The sequence below is a fragment of the Bidens hawaiensis genome, unplaced genomic scaffold (genome assembly GCF_021521415.1).
Source record: "Bidens hawaiensis isolate Kalapana, Puna unplaced genomic scaffold, B.hawaiensis_p1.1 tig00008123_1, whole genome shotgun sequence".
NCBI lineage: Eukaryota > Viridiplantae > Streptophyta > Magnoliopsida > Asterales > Asteraceae > Bidens > Bidens hawaiensis.
The window spans coordinates 157,830-172,467 of record NW_027491577.1 but is presented as its reverse complement, the minus strand read 5'-3'; positions in this window follow the sequence as shown (position 1 = coordinate 172,467).

The following is a 14,638-nucleotide window of genomic DNA, read 5'->3' as shown; positions in this document are numbered from 1 at the left end:
CTAGAGTACCGGCAATTGAATTTATCTTCTTGGTGAGATGGGATTTCTTGTGTTGTTTTCCCTTCTTGCATGCTATGCATTTGTCTTCAAAGTTAAAACTTTTTAAGGGAACGCCCATCACAAGCCCATTCTTGACAATGAAGTTCATCTTCCGAAGATGAATGTGTCCCATTCTCCTGTGCCATAATTCTGATTCTGATTCGCTTGCTTTTGTCATTAAACAAGATTCTCCGGTGGCCATTTCAGTAGACCTCATATCCATCACATATGTATTCGTTTCACGTGGAGCTTTCATAACTATCCATTCGTCTGGTATCTGAAAACCAGGCTTTAATACGATCGCTTCGTTCTTCGTGAAATGGACAGTGTAATCTTTATCACAAATCTGCGACACACTCAGCAGATTGTGCTTTAATTCCTCCACAAAATTCACATTCTCAAGTGTCATCCTTCCATTTGACACTGTTCCTCTACCAGTAATCCTTCCTCCGCTTTCACCAGCAAAACTAACTCTCGCTCCCTGAACAGGTTTTAAGTCGTGCAACAAGTGTTTGTTGCCCGTCATGTGCCGGGAACAGCCGCTATCTACAATCCAAAGATTGTTGGCAGCCCTGTTCAACTGTTCCTGCACAATAAAACAAAGAATTAGAATCTTGGGACCCAAGACCAATTGGTCTTGGATCGATACGTCCCGTACCCTGGCTTTCTCAAGTTAGCATCAGGATAATTCCTGTAAGTCCTGTTAGGAAATCTCCTTGCAGATGGAGTGTAATGCCTTCCAAACCTATGTGAATTGAAAGTGTTATATCTTGTGGTTTGGTTGAAAAGCTGAGGTTTGTTTTTATGAAAACTTGAAGTAGTTACATTTTGGCATTTTGAAAAGTTTTCATTTTTTGCAGTATCAAAATGATGCTTATGCTCAGTTTTATTTGGCTTCACGCCTCTGAATCTCGGCTTCAGAGGGCAATCTGCAACTAGATGTCCTAATTTGTTACATCTAAAGCAACACCTACTCTCTATTTTCTTGTCGAATGTTGTTTTGGATGTAGAGGCAGTGTTACCAGCCGTTCGTCTCACATAAGGTGGGACGTACGGATTGAGTGGAGTACTCTTTTTAGAAGTTTTATCTTTATCTCCACCCGAGGGTAACACTACCTTCTCCTTCGTCTTACCAGATTCGGACAACTTATCCGAATCCGATGAGACTGGACTCGTAACAGAAATATTTACACTAGAAACAGGCGAACTTGTTTCGCCATCACTAACAGTTGGTTCTTTACATGTAACCTTGATGGGAACTGTCTGAGGAACTTCAAACTCAGCAGATTTCTGTACACTAGGGTTGAAAGTGTAGTTATGGTTATAAGGTGGTGGCACCTCGTGATAACCAATTCCTCCTCTCTTTGGAGAGTTACCTTGATCACTAACGAGGTGATCTAGAATAGCTGAGGAATTTCGGAACTGCTCGAGTTTTCGGTTCAGTTCCACCACTTTCACCTGGTGGTCAGCAATCTGCTTTTCTCGTTCAACAATAAGTTTAATCTTTTCTTCTAAAACCTCATAACTTAGGTCAATTACATCAATTTTTTCAGCAAGTTTAGTTTTTAAGCTTTTGATATCATTTTCACATGCTTTTATTTTAACTTTAAAACTGTTTTCTCTTGCCTTAGTAAAATGATGATCTTCTTTAAGATTTTTAAATTCAGCATCTAAACGAACATACTGATCAGTTATGGTCGCAAGTTGCTCAGACAAATTCTCACAACTAGTACAAATATTCTTAGTACTTACCTCGGAGCGATTATCCTTGTCATCTGCCATGAAAGCGGTTTCTTCTTCAGTAGCTTTCTCATTTCCATCAACCTTCTCACATTCTTCAACCTCAGCCTCAGCCATGTTCGCCTGCTCACCAGATTCATTTGAATGCAGGTTCCAGTTGTATTCACCTGCCTCTCTGGTCAACATGGCATTAATCTCTCTATTAACTCCAGAGTGTTGTGTAGGCCGACCTTGTCCACGTTCAACTCTTTCATTTCTGCATTCTTTGGCAAAGTGCCCGTATTGCTGACAATTATAGCACCTTACCTTAGATTTGTCGAATCCAGGCCTACCACCAACAAACTTTCTCCCAGTTTTCTTCATAAACCGTTTTACTCGCCTCACAATCATTGCCATTTTCCATTGCAAATCCATCTCCTCCAGATCATCAGCATCGATCTGGTCATAATCCTCATCCAGAACAGCAGGGTCCACAATCTTCCCCTGGATGTAGTTTTCGTAGGAAGCAATAAATGATGCATAGACTGCAAACTGCTCTTCAGCAGATTTTACACTCATAGGCATCTTGGAATAATTATTGCTTGAGGCATTTGCAGAGAAACCACTTGTGGATGCTTGAGGCTTTGAAGTACTTGATCCTCCAGCAACGAAACAGACATCACCGTTCAAGTTTACAGAAACGTTTCCTTCATGAGAAGAGTCAGAACCTGACTCCCCTTTTGAGTAATAAGCAGCTGATTCAGGCCTCGAACTTGAGCCTGAGTTAACTTTTGCACCATACATACCAGGGTCTTGTATCTGATCTGTTGGTGTTTCTTTTCGTACCATATTAAGCTCATAAGTTCTGAGCTTGTTTACTGCCGTTTCCAAATCATAATTAGGAAAGTCTCTGTCTTCCCTCATAAGAACGGTGTACATTTCCCACTTCGATGGGAGAGCATCGAGAAGCTTTTCAACGATCTCTTCTTCTCGGTAAGCAATCGAATAATTGTTAAGCTCTGTCATTAGATGATAGTATCTGGTGATAATATCATCCAGTGATTCGTTCTTCAAATATTTGAAAACGGAGAACTGGGTCTTTAAAAGTTTGATCTTTGATGCACGGATACCCACGTTCCCCTCGAATCTATTTTCAAGAGCATCCCAAAGCTCTCTCGCAGAAGTGTACTTTCGGAACGTATGGAGAACCTCTTGAGGAAGTGCCATTGTTATAGCAGCATGGGCCTTGCTCTCGGCCTCATACATTTTCTTTTCTTCGTCCTCCATTTTGCTATACTTCTTAACCACATCACGACCTTCGTATTGCATAGTTGGAGGGATATATCCATCCTGGATGCACACCCACATTTTTGCATCCTGATATTTAATGTATTGGATGAATCTGTCCTTCCATGCCATGAAGTCAGTTCCTTTCATCAACCTCGGGGCCTTAGTGGCTGACCCCGCTTCTACTTCCATCTTGACTAAATCGGAGATGTTAATTAACGACATCTTTGCGAAAACCCGAAAACCCGAAAATTAAAAAAATCTTCCAAACAGTACAGTAGGCGAAGTTAAGAATAACTTCGCTTGAAAGTTAACTTCGCTGGAAAGTGTAACTTCGCTGGGCCTTAAATTCGCTTGACTGGGCGAAGTTAAGAATAACTTCGCTTAGGATGAGCGAACTTAGGAGGTAAGCGAACTTGGTAGGTAAGCGAAGTTGAGGATAACTTCGCTTAGGCGAACTTAGGAGGTAGGCGAAGTTGTGGTTAACTTTGCTTAATCCTTATATCTTCGCCGAAACCCTACTTCCAGTGACGGCAACTTCGCCTGAAGAACGGTAACTTCGCCCGATGAACAAGGAAACTGTTCAGATCTGATTTCGTCAATCTAGCAGTTTCCGATCGATGTTATGGCTTGCAAATGACTGTCAAACACGAGTAAAACACAATCCCAATAAAAACACGTCCCGCGAATAGGTCAAACGAGACGTATTCTACACCCGCGTGAAATCCCGAACCTCACAATCGAGCCGATGGCTCTGATACCAATTGTAGGTTCCTGGACGGATCGTACACGGGATGTCGCTATCTGCGCAGGTGCGGAATCCCTGCGTAGTTAGATACGAGCGTAGAATACGTATAAATCAAACACACGAGCAATGAACGAACACGTTATATTGATAACCGAACACGTGACTCGAGGTCACTATTACAGACTCTAAAACACGTGAAATGATCTCACCCTGAAACTCGCTCAAAACGGCTAACCCTAAGTCTCTCGAACTCCTGAACAACCTACAACTGTTACGGTGAACAGTTATATAAACACGACAACTTCGCCTCAGGCGAAGTTGTCTATAACTTCGCTTGTTCAGCAAGTTCGCCTGAGCGAACTTGTTGACAACTTCGCTTGTTTGACAAGTTCGCCTAAGCGAACTTGTTGACAACTTCGCACATACAAAAACATAAACATAATCATAAACATAATTACATTACAGACTCGATTACAAATGCTAGACTATGAACTACTGACACACATGTACCAACAGACTCCCCCTTGGCAGTAGCTTCATATCTTGATCTTCAAATCTTGAGTCTTGTAATCTTGCATCTCTACGCGTGCGCTCCCTCTCTAACACACACCGACACCACCCCTTGATATTTCCTAGCTTGATCCTTCCAAGCAGGAATGTAGAAGATCTTCTTCTCGTTGAGCATCTTCAGATCAGCCTGTGATAGATTAACAAGATGCATCGGGTCGTAAACCCTAAGCACTTCTTGTTCATCCACATCTTCCATTACCGCCTCCGCTGTCTCACAGTCCACGAACCACCATTTTAGATCTTTGAGCACGTCCTTGGGCATGAGCTTCATCGGTACTTCTTTAAGGCACCGGATCGGTTTATACTTCATTATCATCCAAGGCTTTCCATCAGCTCTCAGACCTCTATCTTTGTCTTCGACAAGTTTCCCCTTTTGTGGTCTCATCAGCTCAAACTTCTTCTCCTTAATACACTCCTTCCACACGATCTTCCCGATGATTCTAGCCATGTTGTCTTCACTTCGGTTTATCAATCCCAATCTGGCTAAATCTTTTACCTCACATTCAGGCAGTGTGTTTAAAGATCTCAACGTTCTCCTGAAGTACTGAATTCCATCGTATCTTTTGATCACGAAGAGCCGCAGCTGCTCATCATATATCCAGCAGATAATACCTTTCTTTGCTTCTGCGTATCCCTTAATATTGTAACTCTTTTTGAACATTTTAGGGATCGCCGGCTTCTTCGTCTTTATGAAGAACCCCCAGTATGTTGGGAAGAGGTTGGTCAGAAAGAGATGGGAAGTTTAGAAGTTGTGAAAGAAACTTCTTCAAAGTTCGATCAGATCAAAGCGAGAATGAAAGTTGCTCAAGACAGACAGAATTCATATGCTGATAAGCAGAGACGACCGATTGAGTTTAACGTTGGTGAAAATGTGATGCTCAAGGTCTCACCTGTAGGTTCCTGGACGGATCGTACACGGGATGTCGCTATCTGCGCAGGTGCAGAATCCCTGCGTAGTTTGATACGAGCGTAGAATACGTATAAATCAAACACACGAGCAATGAACGAACACGTTATATTGATAACCGAACACGTGACTCGAGGTCACTATTACAGACTCTAAAACACGTGAAATGATCTCACCCTGAAACTCGCTCAAAACGGCTAACCCTAAGTCTCTCGAACTCCTGAACAACCTACAACTGTTACGGTGAACAGTTATATAAACACGACAACTTCGCCTCAGGCGAAGTTGTCTATAACTTCGCTTGTTCAGCAAGTTCGCCTGAGCGAACTTGTTGACAACTTCGCTTGTTTGACAAGTTCGCCTAAGCGAACTTGTTGACAACTTCGCAAATACAAAAACATAAACATAATCATAAACATAATTACATTACAGACTCGATTACAAATGCTAGACTATGAACTACTGACACACATGTACCAACATCACCTTGGAAAGGAATCATCGTATAGGTGAAGTGTCTTATAAGCTGGATGTTCCCGAAGAGTTAAAAGGAATTCATTCAACCTTCCATGTTTCTCATCTGAGAAAATGTCTGGCTGATGACACGTCGCACGTGCCATTAATGGACATTGAGGTTGATGAACAGTTGAACTACATTAAACAACCAATCGAGATAGTGGATCGCAAGAAAAAGCAACTCCGTCACAAGATTATACCCTTAGTGAAAGTGATACGGAAGCATCGTAAAGGATCGGACACTACATGGGAAGCTGAGGATGAGATGTGCAAGTTTTACCCGAATTTGTTTATTTAATAGTTAGGTTTCGGGGACGAAACCTCTTTAAAGAGGGAAGACTTGTAACATCCTGTTTTCTCGTTTCAGTTAATAAAATAAATTATGAGATTTTATGAGTCGGGCTTGTGTTGGGTTAAATAATATGAGTAATGGACTTGGGTTAATAAGGAAAGGAGGAAAAGACCATGGGCTTAAGCCCATGACCAATGATATAAATACCATAATTATCATTAATTAATTCATTCTCATCCACTCCATACACTACCCAAAACACACACTTAAGCTCTCTCTCTATTATTCTCTCTTCTCTCTAGCCGAAATAACCAAGAAGGACCGATCCCGACCCGAGGTAACGATACTATGATATTGTATGGATCCAAACCCGCTAGATCTAGCCGCGAAATAACTAGCCGACACCCTAAACCGTTAAAGTCACGAGATCCGGATGGAACCGGGTATAAACCGATCAAAAGATGACCTTACGGGTCATCCTAGCTCAGATCTGGATCGAACGGGACGAAAAACGGTGAAAAACGGTGGTGAAACAAGCGAGATCTCGCTTTTCCGGCGAGATCCCGTTTTTCTAGCAACTGTGGCGCCGGAAAGGCGGTGCCGGAACAGTAGGAAATGTCTGATAATGTCAGAGAATGTCTCTGACCTAACCGTAATTCATTAACGAAAGTTTAACGAACTAGCCTTAATTCATATCCAAATTCGTTAAGGAAAGAATGACGAAATAGCCCCATTCGTTGAGGTCCAAGTCGTTATGAGGACCAGTTCGTCAATTCGTTATGAGGACCAGTTCGTCATAAGGTCCAATTCGTTATAAGGACTGGTTCGTTATAGTAGCCAATTCGTCATGAAGGCAGATTCATTATGAAGTAACGAATGGGTTCATTCGTTATGAACACAATTCGTTAAGAACTGGGTAACGAAATAGAATTTTACTAAAACGACAAAATGGTCCCTAGACTTAGAATAAAATAGATTAATTACAAAGAAGCCCTCGAACTTTCGACCCTATCCAAGGGCTCTGCCCCTTGGACCCTGCTAGGGGCTGCCGCCCTTAGACCCCGCTGCCAGGGGCGCTGCCAGTTCGTCATAAGGTCCAAATCGTTGTAAGGACCGGTTCGTTATAGTAGCCAATTCGTCATGAAGGTAGATTCGTTATGAAGTAACGAATGGGTTCACTTGTTATGAACACAATTCGTTAACAACTGGGTAACTAACTAGAAGTTTAATAAAATGACAAAATGGTCCCTTGACTTAGAATAAAATGGATCAATTACAAAGAAGCCCTCAAACTTTTTGAGTTAGCAAATAAAATAATGATTTAAAATTCTAATTGAGAATGTGTTAAGACAGTTAATGGAAATAAACCTTTTCCAAGCTGACCTGGCAGCTCGACCCCATCCAGGGGCTCTGCCCCTTGGACCCTGCTAGGGGCTGCTGCCTCTAGACCCCGCTGCCAGGGGCGCTGCCCCCGGACCCTCATTCGTTGAGGGTTATAATTAGACTAAAAACGCGATATGGGTAATGATAGTTAATTGATATGTACAATTATTATACAGTTAGTCGCGCATAGCTAAAGAAGGGAATAACCATTAACGGTGAACATAACCGCACTCAGGTGAGTTTCTAGCCCCATTCCTTGTTATATTTTTGGGGCTGTGTGCATACTCAATGTGATTAGTTACTACACTTACCTTAAGTGGTAAGTGTATGCCTTACATGATTATGTATAAATGAATGCTTGACGGTGCGTGAACGATCTTCGGATATTGCATGTACCGTCGGGTGATGATAGAAGATATGAATGATATGTATAAAAAGTATGAATGATTGCTTGTCGGTACGTGAACGATTTTCGAATAATGCACGTACTGTCAAGTTATAATGTTATGTATAATGTACGAATGATATGCACGTATGTTATGAAAGAATGTAAGAGATAGCCACGTACAGAAGAAAGGGACTGAGCTCTAATAATACTCAAGGTAGAAAGGGACTGGACCCAAATAATATTAGAGGCAGAAAAGGGACTGAGCCCTTTATAAATCTCGAGGCAGAAAGGGACCGGACCCAAATAATATCTGAGGCAGAAAAAGGGACCGGACCCTAATAATATCTGAGGCAGTTTAGAATAATGTAAAGTGGAGTTTAAAGTAGTATATGAAGGTACGTATTTGTATTATGAATGAAGCATGAAAGTATGAAGTACGTAGTTATGAATGAATTGTATGTTGTATAATTAACTAGAACTCACTCAGCGTAGCTGACTTTTAGTATGCATGCAGGTGAGTAGGATGAGGCAGCTCGCTTGAGGGGAACACATGGCATGGAATTGAAGATGCTGGCATCTCAAGGAAATGTTATGTTATTCTAAAGACTAAGTTTTATGTTTAAACTACTTTGAATGTTTATTTCGACAAGATCTGAAAGCTGTGTAATATAATCTGGTTGAAGTTTATTATTCCGCGAATGTTTTAATTAACTCTGATGTTTAGAACTGTGTTTATGAGTAAATCCAACATCCAAAGTGAGGCATCGGTAAAGGGGCCTTACATAACGGTGTTATACTTTTTTCAGAATTTCAAACTAACTTTTAGGGCTTTTGATCGGAAGAAGAATACGAATAAATTGATGTAAAAGTTAACTAGAATCGGTGATCCAAACGAGTTGGTTTTTGCTTCAATTTGTGTGCTTGAACTTCCAATTAACAAAAATCAAGTCGTTTGGATCACCGTTTTGAGTTAAGTTTTACATCAATCTATTCGTATTCTCCTTCCGATCAGAAACCCTAAAAATTACTTTGAAATTTGGAAAAAGGTATAACGTCGTTAAGTCATTTTTAACGGAGGACCACTGGGGGCCAACTTTTTGAAATTTGGGACCGCCAGTGGTGATAAAATAAATAGGGATTATTATCGGCCAATACCATTCAATAGGGATTATTAAAATCCAATAAACCTAATTTTTATAGGCATATCAACTGAAAAAAAATATATATTATGTTTTGATATTTATTGTTAAAAAACACGTTGATATATGCTAATAAATTGAGTGGAAAGAAATTGTTTTTTAATATAAAGAAATTGTATTATATGAATAAATTGTATTTTTGTTAAGATAAAATGAAGATGGTGTAAATAAAAAATTAAATTAAATTAGTGTTTTTATCATTTTAATTATTATAGTTAGACTAGTTAGATATATTAAATTGAGAAACATTTATTATGGTTATATTAGTTGTATAACTAAAAAGAGAGAGTGCATTTATTGTCACATTTACATCTTTTTTATTTATTTTAAATATTTAAAACATTAAATAAAATTAGTTGCTCATATTCATTTCTCGCATTTCTTGTACTAATATCATTTCTCTCCTGAACTTAAGCACATATATATATACACACACTAGCTTTAGAACTCGTGTAATGCACAAAAATTCAATTAAGCTATAAAAAATAAATTATTAAATTAAAAAAACTATATTTTATCAAATTAAATGGTTTTATAAGTTCAAATTATATTTTCTAATTCATACAAACTAGCAGAATTACCCGCGCGTTGCGACGGGATCCGGTTGGGAGCGACTTAGTTCAGTTCATTGGTATAATATCGACATTCATATAGCACTCGAAAAACACCGTGATGAGGGGGGGCTCTTATAACCGAAAGATGAAACAATGGATTTGGAATGTACGTATAAATAAGATTGTGAGATTTCTTATGACCAAAACATAAATAGTGTAGCTAAAACATAAGCTAGAATCTCAAGATGTAGGTAAAAGTTTATTTGAAATTTATTTAAATCAAAATGTTTGCGTTATTTATACATGGCATTAACTCTATGTATTATATGTCGTTGAAAGAAAAAAAAACTCCTATGTACTATATAATCTAAACTTTTACTTAGGAAAAGGCATACAAATAATTTTAATTAATACAATAACTTAGAGAAATAAATGCAAAATATATAAAATGGATCAAAACGTACAAGTTATATTAAATATAATATAATTTAATCCAATCGTCATGTAAAAAAATTAGATGTCGTTAAAAAAAGGTAAAAAAAATAGATCATCCTTATTTCTTTGTCTTTAAGTAAAGATGAAATTAAAGTCGTTCTCATTTTAATAAAGACTTGAATTTGCTATAATTACACATCACTTGCTAATTTGATATAAGCGTGATTACGATGCAACTCTTCAAAAAGTCCAACATACAACCTGTTGAGTCAACATGTCTATTTACGTGTCCATTATAATAATAAATCCACACATCAGTGTTGTTGGAGGGTTTGCTCCATTGCCAAACCAACCATCAATATGGGAAACATCGTACCCTCTTGCACACCATGTTCGTGATACAACCTATTTGGGTCCTTGAATCATCAAGTTCGGTGGCGATTCGATTTTTCCATCAGCGTCCGCTTGCTTGTAGCGGCGGAGGTATCACATTCATGATTGATCAGTTTTAACCATTTTTTTTAATTAGATTTTTTCAAAGCATAATGTACTACGGTGAATTCGCCAATGGTTGAGGGTTATATTGAGGCATTCTTAATTCCGTTATTGATACACGTAATTAGATATATGTTTTGGGGAAAATATTGGAAGTGGTTGTGACGGTTAAACGTTGGACGAAATAAATGAACAATACTTTGACAAAATAAGAACGTCGATTCAAACTCTGCATTAATTACTTAATTAAATGTTCATAAAAATAAGTCCAAATTAAAAAATCATTCATACAAAGAGAGGGAAATATAGAGTTTATATTTGTAAACATAACCAAGTTTATATTTGTAATGGTGGGATTTGAAGGTGTATTTATAGGTTTGGGATAGTGACGGTTGCTTGACGGTTAAAAGGTAGTTGTATTGGTGAAATGGCACGACGGTTGATGGAATTGTTGAGTTGGTTTTTAAAGGTGTTTTGAAAATGAAATTACGCCATATTATGACACGATTTATAATGTTGAATTAAATTATTCACTTATTCCACGGGTTATTTTTTCATATTGACCAAGGCTTAATTCATTTATTATATTTTAATGATGAAAACAGTTTCAATAATTATATGTTATATTATGAAAGTATTTTCAATAACAATAATATATGATTAGGATGCAAAAGTTATTTGTAAAACATTGCTCTAAGAATAACAATAAAATTTAAAATGGGAACTATGAGCATATGTAATTTATAATGTAGGTTTTTCTTGTAAAAATGTTAGAAAATAGGTTTGCTATAAATTCTAAATGTAGTATAGATAATACGTTGTGTATTCTGACACAATTTCTTTATAATCACGAAAAAGATACATATAAACACAGTTCTAAATATTATAGTGAATTAAAACTTTTGCAGAATAATATAAAAGTCAACCATTCATTGCAAACATCCATAACTTGTCTTTTAAAGAAATAACATAGAACATAGTATTCAAAACATCATGACAAATATTCAAATGCCAGTCTCTTCCAATCCTGCCATGTGTCTCTCTCAAGTCAGCTGTCTCAGTCGATTAACCTGTGTGCATACTAAAAGTCAGCTACGCTTAGTGATTTCTAGTTAATCAGACGACATGCAATACATTCGCATACTTACATATGCACCCGATGGTACATACCTTCATATTTACTTACATACTAACATGTGTCACACCCCAACCTACGGCGGAAATGCCGGGGCGTGAACTGATTGTCACAGCTCATAAGGTTACTATCATGAAATTATAAAGCGATAATATCTAATTAATTTATTTATTATCAAACAACATTCATATACAACAAAAATAAAGAAAATTACAAATACAAAACCAACTGTTCTTGTATATGTTTTATCCTAAAGTCATCTCTATGTGAGCTTCAGTTCGATAAGCAATCCAAATCTATAACCTGCAAATGCGTACAAAATATATGTTTGTCAACAACACATGTTGAGTGAGTAGATCACCAGTTTTGACACAAACAAAAATGGTAATAATATATATAGGTGAATAAAAATAGGCAAAACTGTTATCTGTGAGTATAAACAATTAAATCATAGCACATACATAAACAATCAACCATAAAGAAAGGACTAAACCGTTGCCATGCGAATGGGCATTGGTTACCAAAAATGAGGTGTCGGTGAAACCATTGCCAATGTGATCGGGCTCCGGCCACTACGACGGTCGTATGATTATACTATAATGAGATTATGTTGGACCTCTCTGAATGCGATTCAAGTAAGCAAGTAAGCATATAGCAAGTAACATGCAATCATTTAATTGATACAGCACAAAGACCACAGTTTGCGTTTGAGAGATAATAAGATAAATAAAATGATAAATGGTACGCAAGTGTCCCCAAAACATTTGAAAACAAGTAAAATAGGGGAGTGATTACTCACCTGATCGGATGAACGATGAACCCTTCGGGATTCACTGACAAGTATTCCTAGTTAAAATAATATTAATAAGATTAATCATAGAGATGTAACATAATTTAATGGTTTAAGATTTAGGTGTAATTGGAGTTATGATTGGGATTATGGATTTGGCGTTCAAATTCTACGGATTATTTGTTATTACGAAAACAATATTAGTAGTCATGATAATTATATCTTGGAATACTTAACGAAAATCTAGCTTTATAAATATAATTAATAAGTTTAAAATACAATAGTTACAATTTAAAGTATGATACATATATATATATTATAAAATTATTATAAACAAATTTTATAAAGATGTTTAATGACTAGAGAACACCAATAACGGTGTCGGGTTATAAATAAAATAACGATGATTTATTATTATCAAAATATACTTATAATACATACATACATACATACATACATATAAATATATATGTCTTTTTACGTAAACGAAAACTTAAGACGGGATTTATTTACAAAGACCATAAACTTAGAGATGTAGATTGATAAAATATTATTTACATTAAATTATTAAATAATCATTTATTAAAACTAGTTATATTAATTAACAAAATATTAAATATAAATAAGGCCTAAAAATGCGGGTGGCCGGGTTCGAACCCGCGACCACCGGAATCTCAATACCCAGCCCAACCAACTGCTCTAGCATGATAGATGATTAATAACTGAAAGCGATATAATATATACAACAACTGGTAAAAACCTCCAAATCATAAAACCCTAGAAGCTACAATAGATCGATCTGCTTGTTAATTGATAAATTCACATTAGGGCTTTTATATTACGGATCAAGACGAACTCGTTGAGATGTTTAATTACTTGTCACGACGCTGGATTGATGGTGAACCATCAACGAAACCGACGGCGACCAAGGGGTACGAACAGAGGGTACACAGCTTGCTAAAATTCAATTAATTGATAGAGTATGGTCGCAAGGTGAGGAATAAGGTGTACTAGGGTTTAATCGCGTTTTCATATACGATTTAGGTATATACGTATTATGATATGAGACGGGTTAGATATAAATGTTAATAAATATTAGATTGATCGACTTTTCTTAATTGGATTGTCGGTAAGGTTCGAAATACGCGTATAAGCGATTTGCAATAATCAATTCCAATAATATGGCGAGAATTAAGCCTCAAGCAATCAAAATAGGTTATGGGTTGAGGTTTAAACGAGTTACGGGTTCCTGGTTAGGTGGGTTAAAGGGTTGGATGTTATAAATTGCTGATCAGTCCCTAAACTAATGAGATGGAATCATAAACGAGCAAAAGTATAGTTTGGGGTTAAAGTTGTATAAGTTTGAAAGTAATTTATATTTAATAAATAGATATTTAAACAATTAATAGAATATTAAATACTCGATAGAAACGATATTTTATCATATATAGTAAAATAAAATTTACCCGAATATTAAAACGGGTCGGGTTGCAGATATTATATAATATTCGGAAATACCGAGTTGTTACAGTCTCCCCTACTTTAGAGAATTTCGTCCCAAAATTAAAGAATACTATAATAACACCATTATATTTTGAGAATAGGAAAAAAAATTTAAAAATATAATAAAAAAAATAATCATAACACAGAACCTTGAATAGTCCAAAACAACGCTCCAAATGAAAATCCGAAAAGGGCACTTATATATAGGATGTACCAGCGGCGTATCCACCATGTCCTTATCATCTCTCCATTTGTACCGTTATCCCATCTACTCTCGATTCTATATTATGACACACAATTGCACGCATTATGATTTCCATGCGAGGACTTCGATAATTATGTAGGCCTCCATAATTACTTAGGTCGTCGGATGGTCCACATAACTCGTCACTAAGTGTGGTTTACAAAATATTTGAAAGGCGGGATTTTGTGTGAAAAGTTATTAATTTATTATAAATATGAGGAAAGTTTTAACATATTATAAGACCATTGCGAGTTGATTTATTATAAGTGTAAAATCTCAAGATTTTATAAAATATTTCTAATAACGCAATTTAGATGAACTTTCAAATTTGATTAATGAAATTAGTGAAAATTTTAAAGTAACTTAAAAGTTAATAGAAACGGAAACATTGAATGCGTTTGTTATTATCGTTATTATCGTTGTTATGAGGGTGA